Source organism: Balaenoptera borealis (assembly GCF_965194805.1).
Source record: "Balaenoptera borealis genome assembly, chromosome: 20".
In the NCBI taxonomy this organism is placed as follows: Eukaryota; Metazoa; Chordata; class Mammalia; order Artiodactyla; family Balaenopteridae; genus Balaenoptera; species Balaenoptera borealis.
Window position 1 is genome coordinate 57,295,911 of NC_138879.1, and position 17,328 is coordinate 57,313,238.

Here is a 17,328-nt window from a genome sequence, read left to right on the forward strand (position 1 = left end):
TCTCTTCTGAGAGTAGAGGATGCTGAGTCCATAATTTTTTCTTTGGTTTATTATAATATTGGTATTTCTTTTATTTAAAAGATATCACATACTTCTTATGGTAGTAGGTCAAAATTGAGTTAATCTTTTAGGTGAACTTTAGAAGGATGTGGGGCATAAATAATAGACCTGAAGGATAAGGGCCGTCAGAGTGAGTTTCCTTGGTCCTCCACCTCTAGAGGAGACCTTTAAACTCTCCTTATGCTATAGGAGAAGGAGGTATGAGTCAGAGGGAAAGGAGGAGAGCAACAGCCTGGTGCTTCCTATCTGCCCCCCTCCCAAGGCAGGAGCTGGAGGAGAGACATCGACCCCCTGGATGAGCCGAGGGAATCTGAGAGCAAAGGGGCCTTGTGCCTCGGTCCCCAGGCAGGACCCAGGGAAGCGGCGAGCCTCAAAGAGTTACCCCACCTCAGAGCGGCTTGACAGCAGAAGAGGAGAAGGGCTGTGGATTCCTCAGAAAGCACCAGCAACAACTCCCGAGGGGCCCCTCACAACTCCAGAGGCACGGAAGAAGAATCAGTCAGCTGAGAGGGAGCAGGGTCTGGGGAAGGATGCAGGGTCTGGGGAAGGATGCAGGGTCTGGAGAAGTCTGGGGGTCTGGAACAAGGCATGACGCGACTGTGATAGGCGTGGGCTGGTGACCAAGCACAGGAAGGACAAAGTACAGCCCATCAGACGCCCAGTGGATGGGTGACAATGGCCAAAACCCAGCTTCCCTATGATATCTTGGCATCTCTAAGACCAAGCAAGAGATATGGAGTGGGAGCAGAGACTGGGGGCAGGGGGAGGGAAGGGGAGGGAGGGGGAGACCTGAGGGTCCCCAGAAGGGACTGAGATTACATTTCTGTCATTGTGAAAAACAGGCGCTAAAAATGGAAATCCAGCTCCGTTTTCAGAAGCATGAGAAAGTTACTTTGTGCACACCTGATTTCCAGCTTGAGACGTTTGTGCTCATTACACTCTCTGACGTAGGTGTAGACCCCGAGGCTCAGTTAACTCATCAGAACATATAAGGCATGCCTTGACACACCCATGCATAGCACCTCTTTCAACAAATGTTTTTATTTTCCTTTTTAGTTCTGATTATTGTCTCTACACAATCATATAGCTTTTCCAGACATATTATTAAGCAACTGAGTGCAAGACTGCAAGATTCATTACTGCTGATATTTTTCTGCACATTGACTTGGTCATTCTATCCATCTGATCGCCCCTTCTCTTTAGCATTCTGCCCTTCAGCTGCTGGCATAATATGAGCTGGGGCTGCAAAGATAATGCTTATCTTTACTAATTAAACACTAAAAGCCCAAGCTCACCTCTGAGCTTTTTACAGCTTAGCCTCTGACACGGCTCTCACTCTTTTAAAGGATTTGGAATAATTCAAATCCCAGACTATATAGGAATGTGATTTTTATAGACCATTTGCCCAGGAAAAAAATAACATTTTTAGACATGGATATATATTGATTTTAAAAAATAGTTCCTTCTTTGTATATGATTAGGTCTCTTTTTTTCCTTTATAAACAGGGGAATTCAATCCAGTGTACTAAATATCTCTAGAGATTATGAATGAGACCAGGGAAAGTTACCAAGAAAGGGATATTCTGAGTACGTTTCTTACCTAAAGAATCTCTCTGTGTTGTAAGGTAACCATTCAACGTTTTCCCCCCACAAATGATGAACTAGTTTTCCTAATACCTATTCTTTCCTTGCTGACTTGAAATGACATGTTTCTCTTATATTTAGCTTGATACGTACTTGAATCTGTCCTGGGACATTTTATTTTGTTCTGTTCATCTGTTACTATCTATCATTATAGTACTATCATTATAGTACTTACCACACTATCATTATAGTACTTACTATGTACTATCACTGTGAGACTCCAAACCCTAAACTACCATTCCAAAATGTCTTGACTATTCTCACATCTTTATTTTCCTAGAAATTTAAGTTTATTAGATCAATTACCCCCCAAAATATGCTGTTTATATTTTTACTGGACTTTAATTTCATTTACTGATTTCTTGAGGGGAAATTCAGGTATATATAATATAATATAATATAATACAATATAGTCCCTTCCAAGAACATGGTATGCCTTATTCTATATCATCACCATTATTCTGTTCTATTGAATTATATTGCATGACCACAGGAAGAATTTTTCATTGTCTTCATAAAATTCCTGCGTCTTTTGTTATGGTTATTCCTGTATGAGTTAAATGTATGATTGTTTTGTAAGTGAATCTTTCCGCAAGATATTTTTCATGATTTTTCCTTGATATATAAGCAAGTTATTACCTTTTCCACATATATTCAATAACTGGCACCCATAATGGATACTCTTACTAGTTTCAATGTTTTTCAGTTAGACAATTATTTAATCTCTAGTTGACAAAAATTTTAAATCCTCTTTCCAAAAAGTCTAACTCATTCATTTTTCTTGCCACATTGCATTGGCTAGAACTATAAAAATAATGCAAAAATGATGATAAAGGGCTTCCCTGGTGGCGCAGTGGTTGAGAATCTGCCTGCCAATGCAGGGGACACGGGTTCGAGCCCTGGTCTGGGAGGATCCCACATGCCGCGGAGCAACTGGGCCCGTGAGCCACAGTTGCTGAGTCTGTGCATCTGGAGCCTGTGTTCCGCAACAAGAGAGGCCACGATAGTGAGAGGCCCGCGCACCACGATGAAGAGCGGCCCCCGCTCGCCGCAACTAGAGAAAGCCATCGCGCAGAAACGAAGACCCAGCACAGCCATAAATAAGTAAATAAATTTTTTTTAAAAATGATGATAAAATATGATGTCTTTCTTCTGTTTATGCTATTTATGGAAAAATTCTGTATTTGACCTTTAAGTATGATGTTTGTTCTTTTTTCCACTAAGGAGTCTTCATCTTATTAAAGAATTAGCTAACTTCATTTCTAATATAAAAATACACTTTAATTATAAATGAGATTTTGTTTAAGGCCTTTTACAGATACTGAGATACCTGTTCTTTTTGGTTTGTTTTCTGTGATGTAATATTTTATGTTACATCAATTTGTGTTAATGTTGAAGTGTACTCATATTCACCTCCTTGGTAATGCTATATTATTATTATTATTTTATTTTGCCATTGTATGTGTTTTGCTAAGATTTTATTTGGGATGCTTGTATCTATATTCATTCAAAAGGCTAAACTTTTATTGTATTCAATTTTGGTCAGGTGTTTTTATTATGATTAAGCTGGCTTTCTAAAAGGACACGAGAAATTCTACATTTTTTCCGTGCTCTGCAAGAGTATAAATTATTTATATGAGAGTAATATAAAAATTATCCATAAAGCAATTCAGATCTGGAGCCCTAATGGGGAAGGATATTCATCAACAATTTTAAAAAATCATGGTTGTTATATTCAGATTTTCTAACATTTCTTGAGTCAGTAATTATTCCTTAAAATCATTCATGAGAATTTAGATCAATATAGTCAAGTGAGCATGCTCATTACCTTATGGGGAGGAAAATAAAGGAAAAAGTGTAACAAGTGTAACAAGTAGACCAGAAATGTTGCAGAATGCATGAAAGCAAGACAGAAGAATAGAGTAGATACAGGGAACCAAGTGCTATCCAACATGCTGTAGGGCAGCGGTCCCCAACCTTTTTGGCACCAGGGACCGGTTTGGCACCAGGCACCGGGGGGGAGGGGAGCAGCTGGCAGGGGGCGGTGGTTGGGAGGAGATGGTCAGGCAGTAATGTGAGCGATGGGGAGCGGCAGATGAAGCTTCACTTGCACGGCCCAGGGGTTGGGGACCCCTGCTGTAGGAGACGCTGTCACAGAGATGAGCGTGGTCCCGTGTAGTCTCAATGCCATAGTCAACAGGTGGGTATGAAAAGTGGAGGAGTAATTCCTCAGGGTGATGAAATGGGAAGCAGTGCTCAACCTCCTCCCTCTGCCCCTCCCGCCCACACTGCTTGCGGTGTGGCCCCGCAGTGGGAAGCCCTCAGAGGTTCTGGTTCACAAGGGGCCAGCCCACCCAACCCAGTAACCCTATCGGTGACCAAACTACATAGAAAAGCATAGGCAGAGAAACAGAGGGTCTTACGAGACTTGCAGAATATGAATTCACTGTTTTTGTAGGCTACAAAATAGTCAAACATCAGTAATAACATTTGGTTAACCTGCTTTGAACCACCAGGAAAGATCGATACTTAATTGCATTAAAAGAAGGAACAATATCCACAGGTAAAATTGCAAAAAGAAGAAGCAGAAACACTTTTCAATAAGTAAAATTAATATTGTCAGTGATGATCAAGAGACCATTGCATTCATAGAAAAGAATCAACTCGACTTCTGCCTTAAGATTGAAATTTCTTCACAGAAAATCTCTTTGCCAATACCTAAAGAAATGAGTAAAAATTAAGAAACAAGCTACCTCTCTCCCATTACAAAATGTATCAGGAAAGAAGGGAGGGAGGGAGAGAGGGAGGAAGGAAAGAAAAAGAGAGGAGACCTAATTCAATTTGAGCAGAGCTGGGGATAAACTTGATTCTGCTCCTATGTCTGTTTCAATACCTAGAAACCATTCTGGTGAAGAGACATAAACCTGAGAAATTTTACTAATATTCCCAAGTCTGGAGAGATGAAAACTGAGGAGGGAGCTTTATCTTTTGACTCTTCTGATCAATAAGTAATAGAAATTACTGCTGGGGAGCAGTGAAAGCATGAGATATATTGCCGGGTGGCCTCATCCAATTGCCAGAGTAAAAACACTGATGATAGAAAAGATTTTCAACAATGAGCAAAAAAAAAAAAATCTAAAAGAGTAATGTGAAAAGTATATTGGTGTCGACTTTTAGGAAGGTGAGTTACCACCCTCTATCAAACTAGAAATGATAAATCCTTCCAGGAATTTATGCTAAAGAAATACTTGCACTTGTGCCCAAAGAGGCAGAGATGCTCAATTTCCATGTTGTTGATAACAGCAAAGTTGCTAACATCCTAAATGTCCATCAACAGAGACGTGGTTAAGTAATTTAAAAGGCTACCTTCCCAAGGAACACGCTGAAGCTGTAAAATTGGATAAGGTAGATCCACATGTCAACACTAGATTTACCATCAACTCATTTGCTTAAGTGAAAAAGGAAGTTCCAGAGCAGCATGGACAATATTATCTCACATGTGGATTTTCCCATATGACACCGAAGACATAAATACACACATATGTAAATGCCTCAGTGGGGGAGAACAATGAACATTCAACTCTTGACGGTGGTTATCTTTAAGAAGAGGAGTTCAAGAGATATGGAAAAGGGGATTTCTTGGTTTTGCTGTACTTAATTGTTTGATTTCTTTCTATGACAATATGCTTGTGTTTCACTTGTATAATATTTGCTTAATAGACATAAAACATGCTAAAATCATTCTATTCAGCAGTGTTCAAATTGTGTATAGTATTCAATTATAATTTTTAAAATACTGTATCCGTTTATTTCATGATTCTAATTCTTATTTAGTACACTTGTGTTTTAGCCTCCCCTCTATTTTTTTAATTAAGCTTCCCAGAGTTATGTACGCTTATTTATTTTGTTCAAAAACAAAAAACTGAGAAGTAAAACTACCATTTTCTATTTTCTGATTCATTGATTTTTGCTTGTAAGTTTATTATTTCCTTTCTTCTTCTTTCCTTAGATGCATTTTGTTGTTCTGTTCTAGAATCTTGAGCAAGAATAGAGATCATATTTTATTTATTTTCATTTTTTGGTTGTTCAGTGATGGAAGTTTTTAGGGTTATAGATTTTATCTAAGTAGAACTTTGTCTACATCCCAAAGCTATTATTCTATGTGCTGTTTGTATCGAGCTAATGCTTGCTTGCTATGGGCTGGGCACTGTGTTATGAACCTCATATACAAGGTAGGAACAAACACTCTGTCTCATTTTACATGGGGGGGAGCCAAAACATCTCTTTGGGGAGTGAGCACTCCCTCATTCTTAGCCCATGTGGCCTGGGAAGCATGGATCCAGCCTGCTTTACGGGGGTGGGCACAAAAGCCAGAACTTGGCCATAGTGATTTGTTCACAACCAGGCCAATGACCCAAACCCAGTTAATTAAAACCTTTCATGAGACTTCTACTAAGTCTTAGGGAAAAAATACACTCTTTATCACGGAATCTTTAGTTACATAACAAAATGGAAACAGGTGTCTTTGCCTCCTTGTGGATAGAGTTTGCCTGAGATTGAAAACAAACACAAGGGTGTGAAACTGTACTGTCTAAGAGCAGGGGAGTGAATTTATCCAGACATGTAGCACAGTAGCCCACTTGGCACTTGCGGCCACGAACTTAAAGTACAACAAATCAGCACAGTTGTATTTTCTTGAGTCATGTGCAGTTTGTTGCCTGGGTCCAGGCTGAAATACAACAAGATTAGGGACAAACCAAGGTGGAGTTTGTCAAACAAATACTCTGAAGTCAAAGAAGAAAAAGGAAGTTAAGGGAGGGATTGTATGAAAACCACAGAACCTAAGCTGAGTGGGAGAAAAGGGAAGGTGTGAGTGTGTATCAAACAGTGAGAAATGGTAACACCAGTGGATCTGAGGTGAGTGACTAGAGAAATAAGATGTGATGTTACAAGGCTTTTGGAGATAGTGCAATTATTGGTCATGATAAGACCTAAGGCAGTACTTTTAAAACTGTTTTTGACCTTGACCTAGAGTAAAAAATACATTTTTCATCACAACCCAATACACATATACATACATGCATCTCTACATGCATCTCTCTCCATATATTTTATTTATTTATTTATTTATTTATTTATTTATTTATTTATTTATTTATTTATTTATTGGAATTGGCTCATATGATCATAGAGGCTGGCAAGTCCAAAATACTAGCTTTATGCTAGATGCTTTATCTGTATCAAGTCTAAACCTTACAGCTCTCCTACAGGATCTTAGATGCTGGGCCAGGCTCAGAAAGTGGAACAGGTGTCAGCAGGGGTGCGTGGCGGATCTGCCTGGCTGTGATCTTTCCACTCCACTGCACTTGCAGTGATCTGGGGGCCAACGGTGTGCCCCAGAAGGCTTCTTAGCAAATGTTCTCTATCAATGTGGCCAACACACATGACTTCACAGGATAGCAAGCATTTGCCACCAGCCCTGCTGGTCCTTTTGTAGAACTAACCTTGCCAGGTGTACCTCTAGCATCCTTGGATCAAGTACCAATTATAACTGAAGTGCAATGTCATTAGTCACACAATTTTGAGCAGCTGCAGTTTAACTTCATTAAATTTACATCACCAAACTGACATAATGAAGGACTGCTGACAGAAGGAAAATAGGTATAAATCATACCTTCATGTACATTTGAATCATGGTGGAGTCATATCTAATACTCAACCACTAAGTGTAGACACTCTTAATTCAGTAAAATTTATCATTAAAAAATCCTTGGAATTTATACACAGATGAATTTCTGATCATATCCCCGTTATAGAAATAAACTGGGATACATCAGATCAAACCTAACATCCCCATTTTACAGACGAGGGACTGAGGGGTTATATGAAAGAGTAACTAACATTTATATTGTGCTGAGTTCTGGAGTTGAAATATCTGGGTTTAACCCTGACTCCACCATCTGTCAGCTGCCTGATCTTGGACAAGTTACCTAATCTCTCCTGGCTTCAGTTTCCTTTTCTGTGCCATGAAGATAACAGTAATGTGATTGTCTATCACAATTGAGTTGATGTGAGCAATAAATGAGTTAATACATATAAAAGGCTTTATAGAGTGCCTGACTCATAGAAAGTGTTCAAAAATGGTAAGTATGTAATTGCTATTATTCCCTTTTACTTACTTTTAGACATGACAATGGGAACATCTTGCAGCCAAACTTGTGGGATGGGTGCTTTATATCTTGTTTTCGAGGGTATCTCCACAGCAGGAATAAAGGACTTTAAAACATGTAATTCTCTTTGAGGAAACAGTGGTTTCTTACTGGAGAAAACTGGAAGATTGTGAGCTCCATGACAGTGAAAATAAATCTGCCTTCAACACATTTCCCCAGCACATGGTGGGTGTTCAGTAGGTCTTTTCCAACTGACACACTAACTGACCATCTAGTTAGAACAGAAGGCAGGCACTCGAAAAGCTCATTAACAGTAGAAGGAAGAAAATAAGTGCCCATCAAAGAAATAGAATTCGGCCAAAGGAATGCCAAAATGGAATTTATAATGTCCATGAATCTAATGAAAATGTATAATTGAAATGATATTTAATGATACAAACGATAAGCAGTCAAATGCAAATTGTGCAATAAAGATCACGCAGGATTAGGGTATCTGTTGCCAAGGTGCCAGCCTGGTGGGCCTAAGGGGGCGACGTTATTGGCATCCTCTCCCCCCCTTTTCTGGGGGTCGAGAAGTCGGGGCTCAGCTACCCAGAGATGGAGGGCTGTCGTAACGTGCTCGGCCTATTGGGCAACGACGAGATCGTGGCCCTGTGCGACACCATCACCAACCGCCTGGTGCAGCCTGAGGGCCACCAAGATGCCATTCGCGCAATGTCAGTGTACAAAGTGCAGAAGAACTTCGGAGGCGTAAAAAAGTCCACCGAGAAATCATATTTAAGTACTTGGCAGCACAGGGGGTTATTATACCTCCAGCTACTGAAAAACACAATCTTATTCAGCATGTGAAGGATTACTGGAAAAAGCAGTCACAACCGAAACTGAAGGAAATGCTAGAGCCAGTTAAGACAGAGGACATTAGACTCTTTGAACAGCAGGAGAAAGAAGATAAAAAAGCTGAAAAGTTTGATTTTCGTCGATTAGGTGAAGAATTCTGTCATTGGTTCTTTGAACTTCTTAATTCTCAGAATGCTATTCTGGGACCACCTCAAGAAGAATGGGGGCCACAGCACTTCTGGCATGATGTCAAGCTTAGGTTCTATTACAACACATCTGAAACAAAATGTGATAGACTACCATGGAGCAGAAATTGTGAGCCTTCGTCTGCTGTCACTAGTGAATGAAGAATATCTTTTTCTCAGTCCCACACTAAATTCCCCTGGACTGAAACGCGCTTCTTCTCCCCATGGTCTCATTATGGTTGGAGTTTGCTGGGACCGTCCACCGAGGGAACACCTGTTTGGGCATTTTTGAACAGATTTTTGGACTCATCCACTGCCCTTTTGGGGAGAATACTTGGAAAATCAAATTTATCAACCTGAGAATTATTGGAGAGTCCCCTTGCTCCTGGGACATTAATGAAACCAGCTATTACACTTGAACCAAGTGATCTAGAAGCCTTTTATAATGTAAACACTTTATGTGGTCCAGTGAAGTACGACTCAATGTAAGGCAGGCACTGGATAGTGGGACTGGAGACCAAACTTTATCTAGTGGAAAGGAGGCATTGTTGAACAAAAGAGAATTAATTTTACCTAGCCCTTGAAGCATTGAGTACTGTATGTCGGTCTGAAAAATCTTGTATACAGAAATTCTTCCAAATACTACATCAGTAATGTTTAAATGATTTCAGATTCGGGGATTGACGTATTTTAGCTGAAATGTCTTTCTTGACTACAGGCTAACATATTATGTGAACACTTGCCTCCTTCTACTTGAGTTGCAGCAAATGATCTGAAAGCTTCATGCAATTCATCAAATAAATCCCACTTTAAAATGTTGTAAAAAAAAAAAAAAAAAGACCACGCAGGATTAGAAATTCAGAAAAGAAGTTGCTCACCGAAGGCTGGAAGAATCAGAAGCCTGAGGAGAAGATTCCTTTTTTTAACGCTTAGAGTTTGGGTAGGTGGAAGGAAAGGAGAGGACTTCCAGGCAAGGGGAACGGCATGAGTAACAGCATCGAGGTGGCGATAAACGTGGGCAGAGACGATGAAATGAACCGGGAAGAAATGACGACTCTTTTTAAAGGTTCGGCGCGTGGTATCTTGGCCGAGCTGCCCACAGTGGCCGGTGCAGTTTGCGACACCGTTTTTTGAGCTCCTCCTTGCGTTCAGGAAAGAGGAGGCCTCTTTATCTATATATGGATGCTTGGGGTCACCTCAGGTGCCTCATCACAGCCTCCAATTTGGAAGAGCCCAGTAGCCCTCCGAGAAATGACTGGACCTCACCCATAGGTAGGGCTATTTACAAACATGTTTGAGAATTTTGGAAAGGGTGTACGTGTGCATGTGTGTGTGTTATCTAGTTTACAGGTATGGAAAAGAGGGCAGTTAGTGACAGAAGGAACGACAACTCGGGGACAGGGCAGTCACGAGGTGGTGGCCCTGACATCAGTGTCACGTTGTGATCAAATTAGCCCCTTCTCAGGGTCTCTCTGGGTGGCAAAACTAAAAAGAGCTGTTTCACCAGGATCCCAAGCTGCTCTCCTGGAGCTGAGCAGAATCTGAAGGGACTTAATCACCCAGTGTCCCTGTGTCCGTCCTCCTACACAGGGAGCCACCGACAGGAGAGAGAACCGAGTACCAGCTACCAGGAGACAAGTAGCCAAGGACTCCAGGTAATGGCAGTAAAGTGAAACAAGCATGCCAAGGTGTTAAAGGTCAAAGGTGGTCTCCGAAACACCTGAACGGCAAAGGTGGAGCGCAGCACCAGAGAAGGGGCAGAAGGCATGCAGCTCAGGTTATACGTGAGACCCCTGCTCTCACCAAACCTGTCACAAACACACTCTTTTGGGCGATGTGACCCAGAGTTTTCTGCCGGCCAGACTCACCTGGGACCCTGGTTAGGTGTGCTAGAACCCCTGCCTGCCCTCACTACTGAATAAGGATCTCTAGTGGAGGGCCCAGAAAGTTCTTTGAATAACAAGCATTTACCCCGAGGGAAGGGTTATTCTCACCACTGAGGAAGTCTGGACAACCCTAACTTCAGAGACTTCTTGAAAGGTGCAAACGTGGAAGGCAGCAGTCTGGTCACTTAGCACATAGAGGCTATTGACACGGCAGAACTGTTAAAGTGAGTGATGCTAGCTGGTGGCACGGAGAGGACATTTGGGTGACAGTTGTAAACAATTTCGAGTTGGCATGCTTCGCCGATGTCAGCCTGTGTCTGTGGCATGCATTAAATAGGCCACAAATCCTGGGCAAGAGGGACAGTCCGCCATCAGCAAATGTATCGTAAGTCTTCCTCCGTAAGAATTTTCCTGATGACAGTGTAGGAAACAAATCTAGATATTCCACTGAATTAATGCTGTCATTAACAGATTTACAATGTAATCAATAATACAGGCACTTTAGTCAAATGAACCACATAGGAATAACAGTATTAAATGCCTGACAGCTTTAGAAGTTATTTATCTGTCCCTCGCTCTATAAATCCATATGTATTTTTCAATCAATAGAGAAAAAAGAAAATGCATATAGAAATACAGATATATTCCTTTGAACAACTACCAGCTTCCCCTTAAACTTATCTCAATTTTCAAACGGCATGCTAACTATAAAATAAAGTGTGCCATAAGTTTGTCAAGCACATCTTTAGGAGCTGGAATAAAGTTTCCATGCCCCAGAAGATAAAGCTTTTGCACAAGACAGAGAGAAAAAGACTCATGGGAGCTTACTGGGGAGAGCCTTCTATGCCTTTCTGCCTTTGCATCCTATAAATATTGTCTACTTTGCAAGTTGGAGGTATCCCACCACTTTAATATTAATTTGCATTTCCTGTCTTATACTGATTTGGCTGGAGTTTGCATAAGCTGCGGCGCTTTGCCCACCAAGAGAGAAAGTCATTCAAGTAAACTTTCCTTTCTTTCTGGAATTCACCCCAGTCCCCTCCTTTTCTCTCTCCCCCTTCACCTTCACCCCTCTCTCAGCCCAGCTCTGCCCTTCCCTTTTAAAAAAGTTGCATTAGTTCTTTACAAGTGAGCAAGAACAGAACCAAATGTTTCACATCTGCTCTCTGAGTTCACGGATTAGCATGAGAATGAGTGGCCAGTGTTTCAATGATGCACAGTCCAGTGGATGAGAATGGGGGCTCAAGCCCGCTATCAGAGGGCTCTCTGGCTCCTGCCAGATGTCCTAGGCCCAGGACACAAAAGCAGTGAACCCAGGGCTTTAACAAATCACCTTTCTCTGGGGCTAATCACTCAAGAAAAGGTTTTGTTGTGGGTTTGGAGAGGGTCAGGTTGGGCTTTCTCCAGTGATCTGTAGCTTCGCCCAGCCCCTCCAAGCCTTCACCCGGGGGCTTTCTAAAGAGACCTCTTTATTTCTCTCCCCCAAATGCAGGGCTCTGAGGGCAAAAGCTGCATGCCAGGGTCTCCCGAAGGCTCAAGGGCTGTAGGGGGCTCATTAATCAACAGTGGCAACGTCGCTGGTCTGGCACTCACTCTCTCTGTCTGCACAATAAAGACTTTAGCAAGAATAAAATGGCTCAATGGGCACGTACAAGGTCAGGCCTAGTGGCAAGATGGTTCCGGTGTGATCACAGTCGGAGGAATCCTGCACTTCCTGGAGGGAAGGCCCATAAACTGGAAAGCGGTGGTTCTCAAAGTGTGGTCCCTGGGCCAGCATCATCAACATCACCCGGGAACTTACCGGGAGCACAGATTCTCCGCTCTACCCTGACGTCCTGAGCAGGAACTCTGGGGTGGGCTCAGTAATGTGTTTCTAACACACCTGCCAGGGGACTGTCATCTCTAGAAAGTCTCCTTAGTTCCAAAGAAAAGAAACTCTAGGAAAATTTTTAGTTTTTTACAGTAATTTTACACGCGTACCCCTTTTTATTCTCATCTTAGAAAGACAGGGTGACCAACCACCCTGATTTGTCCGAGACTGGGGTTTCCCAGGAAGCGGGACTTTCCATTCTAAAACTGAGAAAGTCCCCGGGAAAACTGGGACAAGTTGGTCACCCTATCTGAGGAGCAGGGCCAGTTTGGTTATTCCTGGACTGACCTGCATTCCTTTCCACCTGTCTGTTGCTGCCCTACTGTTCCATCACCTCCTGGGTTGCAGGGGACAAAGAAAAAGAGATTAGCGAGAGAGCCATCAGCCAAAGGAGAGAGTTCTCACAACGCAAGAACAACAGAGGGCTCAAAAAACAACGAAAGGAAAGCAACTACGCAGAGGCCGTGGATTTTGTCTGAAAAATGTCTCCTTTGACAAATAAGTGCTGCCTTTAGAGAAAAGGCTCGGAAGCTTCTTCCTGCACTCAGGATGACAGGGTATATATTCTTGGTCACCTTTCCATAATCTTAGCAGAAAAATCATTAAACCAGTTAATTCTTTATACTCCCCATTATACATTCTATATATTTCAGTGAGGATGCTGTCCTATTTCATCCTGATTTATCTCCTCTGCTGCCCTTTAGGAAGTCATGTATCTGGGCCCCGAGGTTAAAGGTGAGATTTAAACCAGAGATGGAGTTTGAGGGAGTTCCCTACACTTGAGAGCGTATATGGAAAGGGAAGAGCTGCCTTTGAAAGTCAGGGATCTGTTAACTGATGGGATGCCAGACACAGGTGGAAGGAAGGATTACAGGTGGTCACTCTGGATTGGAGGGGGTACTTATGGGATAGGTATGCAAAGGTCACAGCACCGCCATGCTACTTGACCTAGAAGTCTTACACCACAGGAAGTGATGTGATCCGGCAGCTGTGCAGGGCCAGAGAGGTAGTATTTGGTCCCTAAGATAAGAAGAAAAGGTCTGGTAGTGACGGTGATGAATATGCTCATTGGCAAAGATGGCAACGCATTATCAAACTCCTGATCAAATTTGGGAATGTTTCATTTAAAAATTGTAGAAAAAAAGAGAAAGGGAAAAATTAAAGTGCAGTAAAAGGGGCATACGTTTTGGAGCTCAACAACGTCGAGTTCAAATCTTGCCCTTTTACTTACTTATTATGGGACCTTGGGCATGTTACTGAAGCCTCCTTTTACTAGAAATCCGGACAAATAGCATCTGTCTCCAAAGGGTTCTTTGAGGATTAAATAAGGTAACAACGTCCTTTGCAGTGTACCTGGTACACAGCAGGTGCTCCATAAATGCCGAGAAGCAATGTGCTATAGCAGCAAGGGTTTGGAGTTTTGCTTCAATAGAGACTTAGGTTCCAACTTCTAACTCTGACCCTTCTGAGTATGTGTCTTTAGTCATTTAAGCTCCAGCTGTGAAATTAACTGTGTTTATCTCTGAGAATGCTTCAAGGATGAAATGCGCTTTCATACACAAAGCGCTCAGCACTTCGCTGGGTGTCACCCTCCTCTTCCCCAAACCGTGTTAACCAAACCCTTCTCGGAATTCCCACATAGCTCTCTTAAACTCCTCTCACCCCCCATGCATGGTCATTGGGTACTTTCCAGGCTTCTCCTCTCTACGTTCTCCGTGTGCATCTGTGTGTACCTAGCACCTGGCAATGAACAGAGATGAACTGAGCCTTAGAAAACGGACATCTGGCAAATACGAGGACCAGTTTAACCTGACCCCTGGATCTGGGAAAAGCAGGCCTCCTACAGGCAGGCCGTCTTTTTTTTTTTTAATTGAAGTACAGTTGATTTACTATGTTGTGTTAATTTCTGCTGTACAGCAAAGTGATTCAGTTATACATATATATACATTCTTTTTCATATTCTTTTCCATTATGGTTTATCACAGGGTATTGAATATAGTTCAGTACTGTATATTGAATACAGTAGGACCTTGTTGTTTATCCATTCTATATATAATAGTTTGCATCTCCTAACCCCAAACTCCCAATCCATCCCTCCCCCCCGCCCCCTCCCCCTCCCCCTTGGCAACCACAAGTCTGTTCTCTCTGCCTGTGAGTCCACTTCTGTTTCATAGATAAGTTTATTTGTGTCATATTTTAGATTCCACATATAAGTGGAATATCATATGGTATTTGTCTTTCTCTTTCTGACTTACTTTTTTTTAAAATTTATTTATTTACTTTATTTTTGGCTGCGTCGGGTCTTCATTGCTGCGCACTGCCTTCCTCTAGTTGCGGCGAGCGGGGGCTACTCTTCATTGCAGTGCGCGGGCTTCTCATTGCGGTGGCTTCCCTTGTTGCAGAGCACAGGCTCTAGGCACGCAGGCTTCAGTAGTTGTGGCACACGGGCTCAGTAGTTGTGGCTCTGGGGCTCTAGAGCACAGGCTCAGTAGTTGTGGCGCACGGGCTTAGTTGCTCCGCGGCATGTGGGATCTTCGCGGACCAGGACTCGAACCTGTGTCCCTTGCACTGGCAGGCGGATTCTCAACCACTGTGCCACCAGGGAAGCCCCTGACTGACTTCACTTAGTATGATCATCTCTAGTTCCATCCACATTGCGGCAGATGGCATGATTTCTTTCTCTTGTGGCTGAGTGATACTCCATTGTGCCCATGCACCACATCTTCCTCACCCTTTCACCTGTGGACGGACATTTGGGTGCTTCCATGTCTGCGCTGCTGTGAATAGTGCTGCTCTGGACACAGGGGCGCACAGGGCTCTTTCTGAATTACAGTTTTGTCTGGATCCATGCCCAGGGGTGGGATTGCTGGATCACATGGTCGCTCTATGTTTAGCTTCTTGAGGCACCTCCATGCCATTTCCCACAGTGGCTGCACCGACTTACGTAGGCAGGCCTGCTTCTTGCTGCCCCGAGTGCTGTGACCCTCCCAGGCTCTGAGGGTCTGGGAACCACGTCAGGTGGAGTCAAGGTTGGACCTCACCAGACCTCTGGCTGGGTTTTGTGTCTGCTCTCCAGGCAGTGAGCAGCAGGCAAGAGAATCCTGGAGTTGGAGTCGGCCTTTGGGTCAGGCCTCCAGGCTCCACCGCTTCAGGCTGCATAAGCCTGGGCAAGAACTGCGGCCCCATCGCCATCCAGGGGGCGCTCACCAGGCCCAGGCCTCCCGGGTGGTCTTCCCTGCACCTTGTGAGGCAGGCAGGAGGCAAGACCCAGGTGTGGGATCATACCCAGATGTGACTTGGAGATCACTGAGCTGCCTGATGTCACGGGCTGGTCTGCAGCACAGTTAGGACTCTGGGCGGCCTCTCTGATTCAGACTGCCCTGCTACACGGCCTCCTCCAAAACCATCTCTTCACCCCAGTTCCCTCCTCTGCAAAATGAAGGAGTTCGATGCAAGGAGCTCTAGAGGGGTGAGCCCAGGACAGCCCATCTAGTCCTAGGACTCGCCATCTCCTGAGCTCTGACTGGTGGAGGCTGGTGTGGGTAAGAGCACACGCTGCGAGCTAGTCGGGCAGCCTTAGGATCCCATGTGGCCTTGGGCAGGCACGTCCACAGGCCTCAGCCTCCTCAGAGAAATGGAGATAATGATACAAACAGTTACAACGTCCTAGGTTTGTGGTGACATCTGCAAGGAGTCAACATATGTGAGCCGCGTGGAGCCACACCAAGCACTGAGGGCCACCACGTGTTAGCCGAGGTCCCCTTGTCACGGAGTGGATCCACCTCGCAGTGATTTCAGTGGGGGCCTGGAAAACAAGGACTGGCTTTAAGCCCAACTCTGGGGCTCTGTCCCCTGTATCTGCTTGATCCCCCGCTTCCAGCCTGACTCACCCATTGTGGTCAGAGTGGACCCCCCGATGATAGCTAATGACGATAACTAACGTTTCCTGCTTTTGCTATGTGCGCACCCTTTAACGCATCCTTCATAGTGCGCACACTAGATGCAGGGCGAGGACGAGGAAACAGAGGCACGAGGATGCTGAGCAAGTTGCCCGTGGTGGTGAGTAAGCGGCCAAGTCCGAGGTGAGACCCTGGAGGGAGGGCAAGCGGGGGTTCTGCCGAGCAAACTTTCTAGAAGGCGTTGATGGAAGGGGAGGCCACTTGACCTTGAGCGGGTTTCCTAGCAGAGTCCCTGCTCCCCAGGGCTGCTTGCAGCGCCTTTGTCCTGGAAGAAGAGAAAGGCACGGGGTGGGCTGAAGGCTGACCTCTCAGCAGCTGTTGTTTCATAACAATTTCCACTTGTTTATAAATCATAGGCGGAAGTTGATGTGTTTGTAATCCCAGCAGGGTTATCTGCGGGCTGGTCCCTGGCTCTGCCTCGGGTTTGGGATGACGCTGGCGAGCTCATGTGAAGCCTCTTTGGCTCGCTGGGTCCATTTCCAGTGCAGAGTGGACCACGCAGCATCGCTGAGGGAGACAAAACCAGACTCCTTGTTGTGTTTTTGTTGCAGTGTTGCAAGCAGATGGCAGCATGAGTCCTGCTGTGGCCCAGTTCAGTGGAGCAAGTACCACCACCAGATCACCAGGGGCTCCCTCTGCACCGGAAATCAGGGCAAAAAGCAGCCCAGGGCCCCAGTCAGCTGAACAAGGGAGGCCCCATCACCCATCTAACTGCCC

General features: G+C 44.0%; 1 protein-coding gene and 1 pseudogene across 3 annotated transcripts in view; one reads left to right on the plus strand and one right to left on the minus strand.

The window, feature by feature from the left end:
- The window catches only part of LOC309618894 (heparan sulfate glucosamine 3-O-sulfotransferase 3A1), a 296,024-nt gene that overhangs the window by 110,173 nt on the left and 168,523 nt on the right, over positions 1-17,328 (minus strand). The gene's annotated exons all lie outside the window — the stretch shown is intronic.
- On the plus strand, positions 912-14,720 carry LOC309619355 (uncharacterized protein C3orf38 homolog pseudogene; annotated as a pseudogene). The gene is made up of 3 exons: positions 912-1,007; positions 4,882-4,885; positions 8,401-14,720. The product of its transcript is annotated as an uncharacterized protein C3orf38 homolog pseudogene (transcript).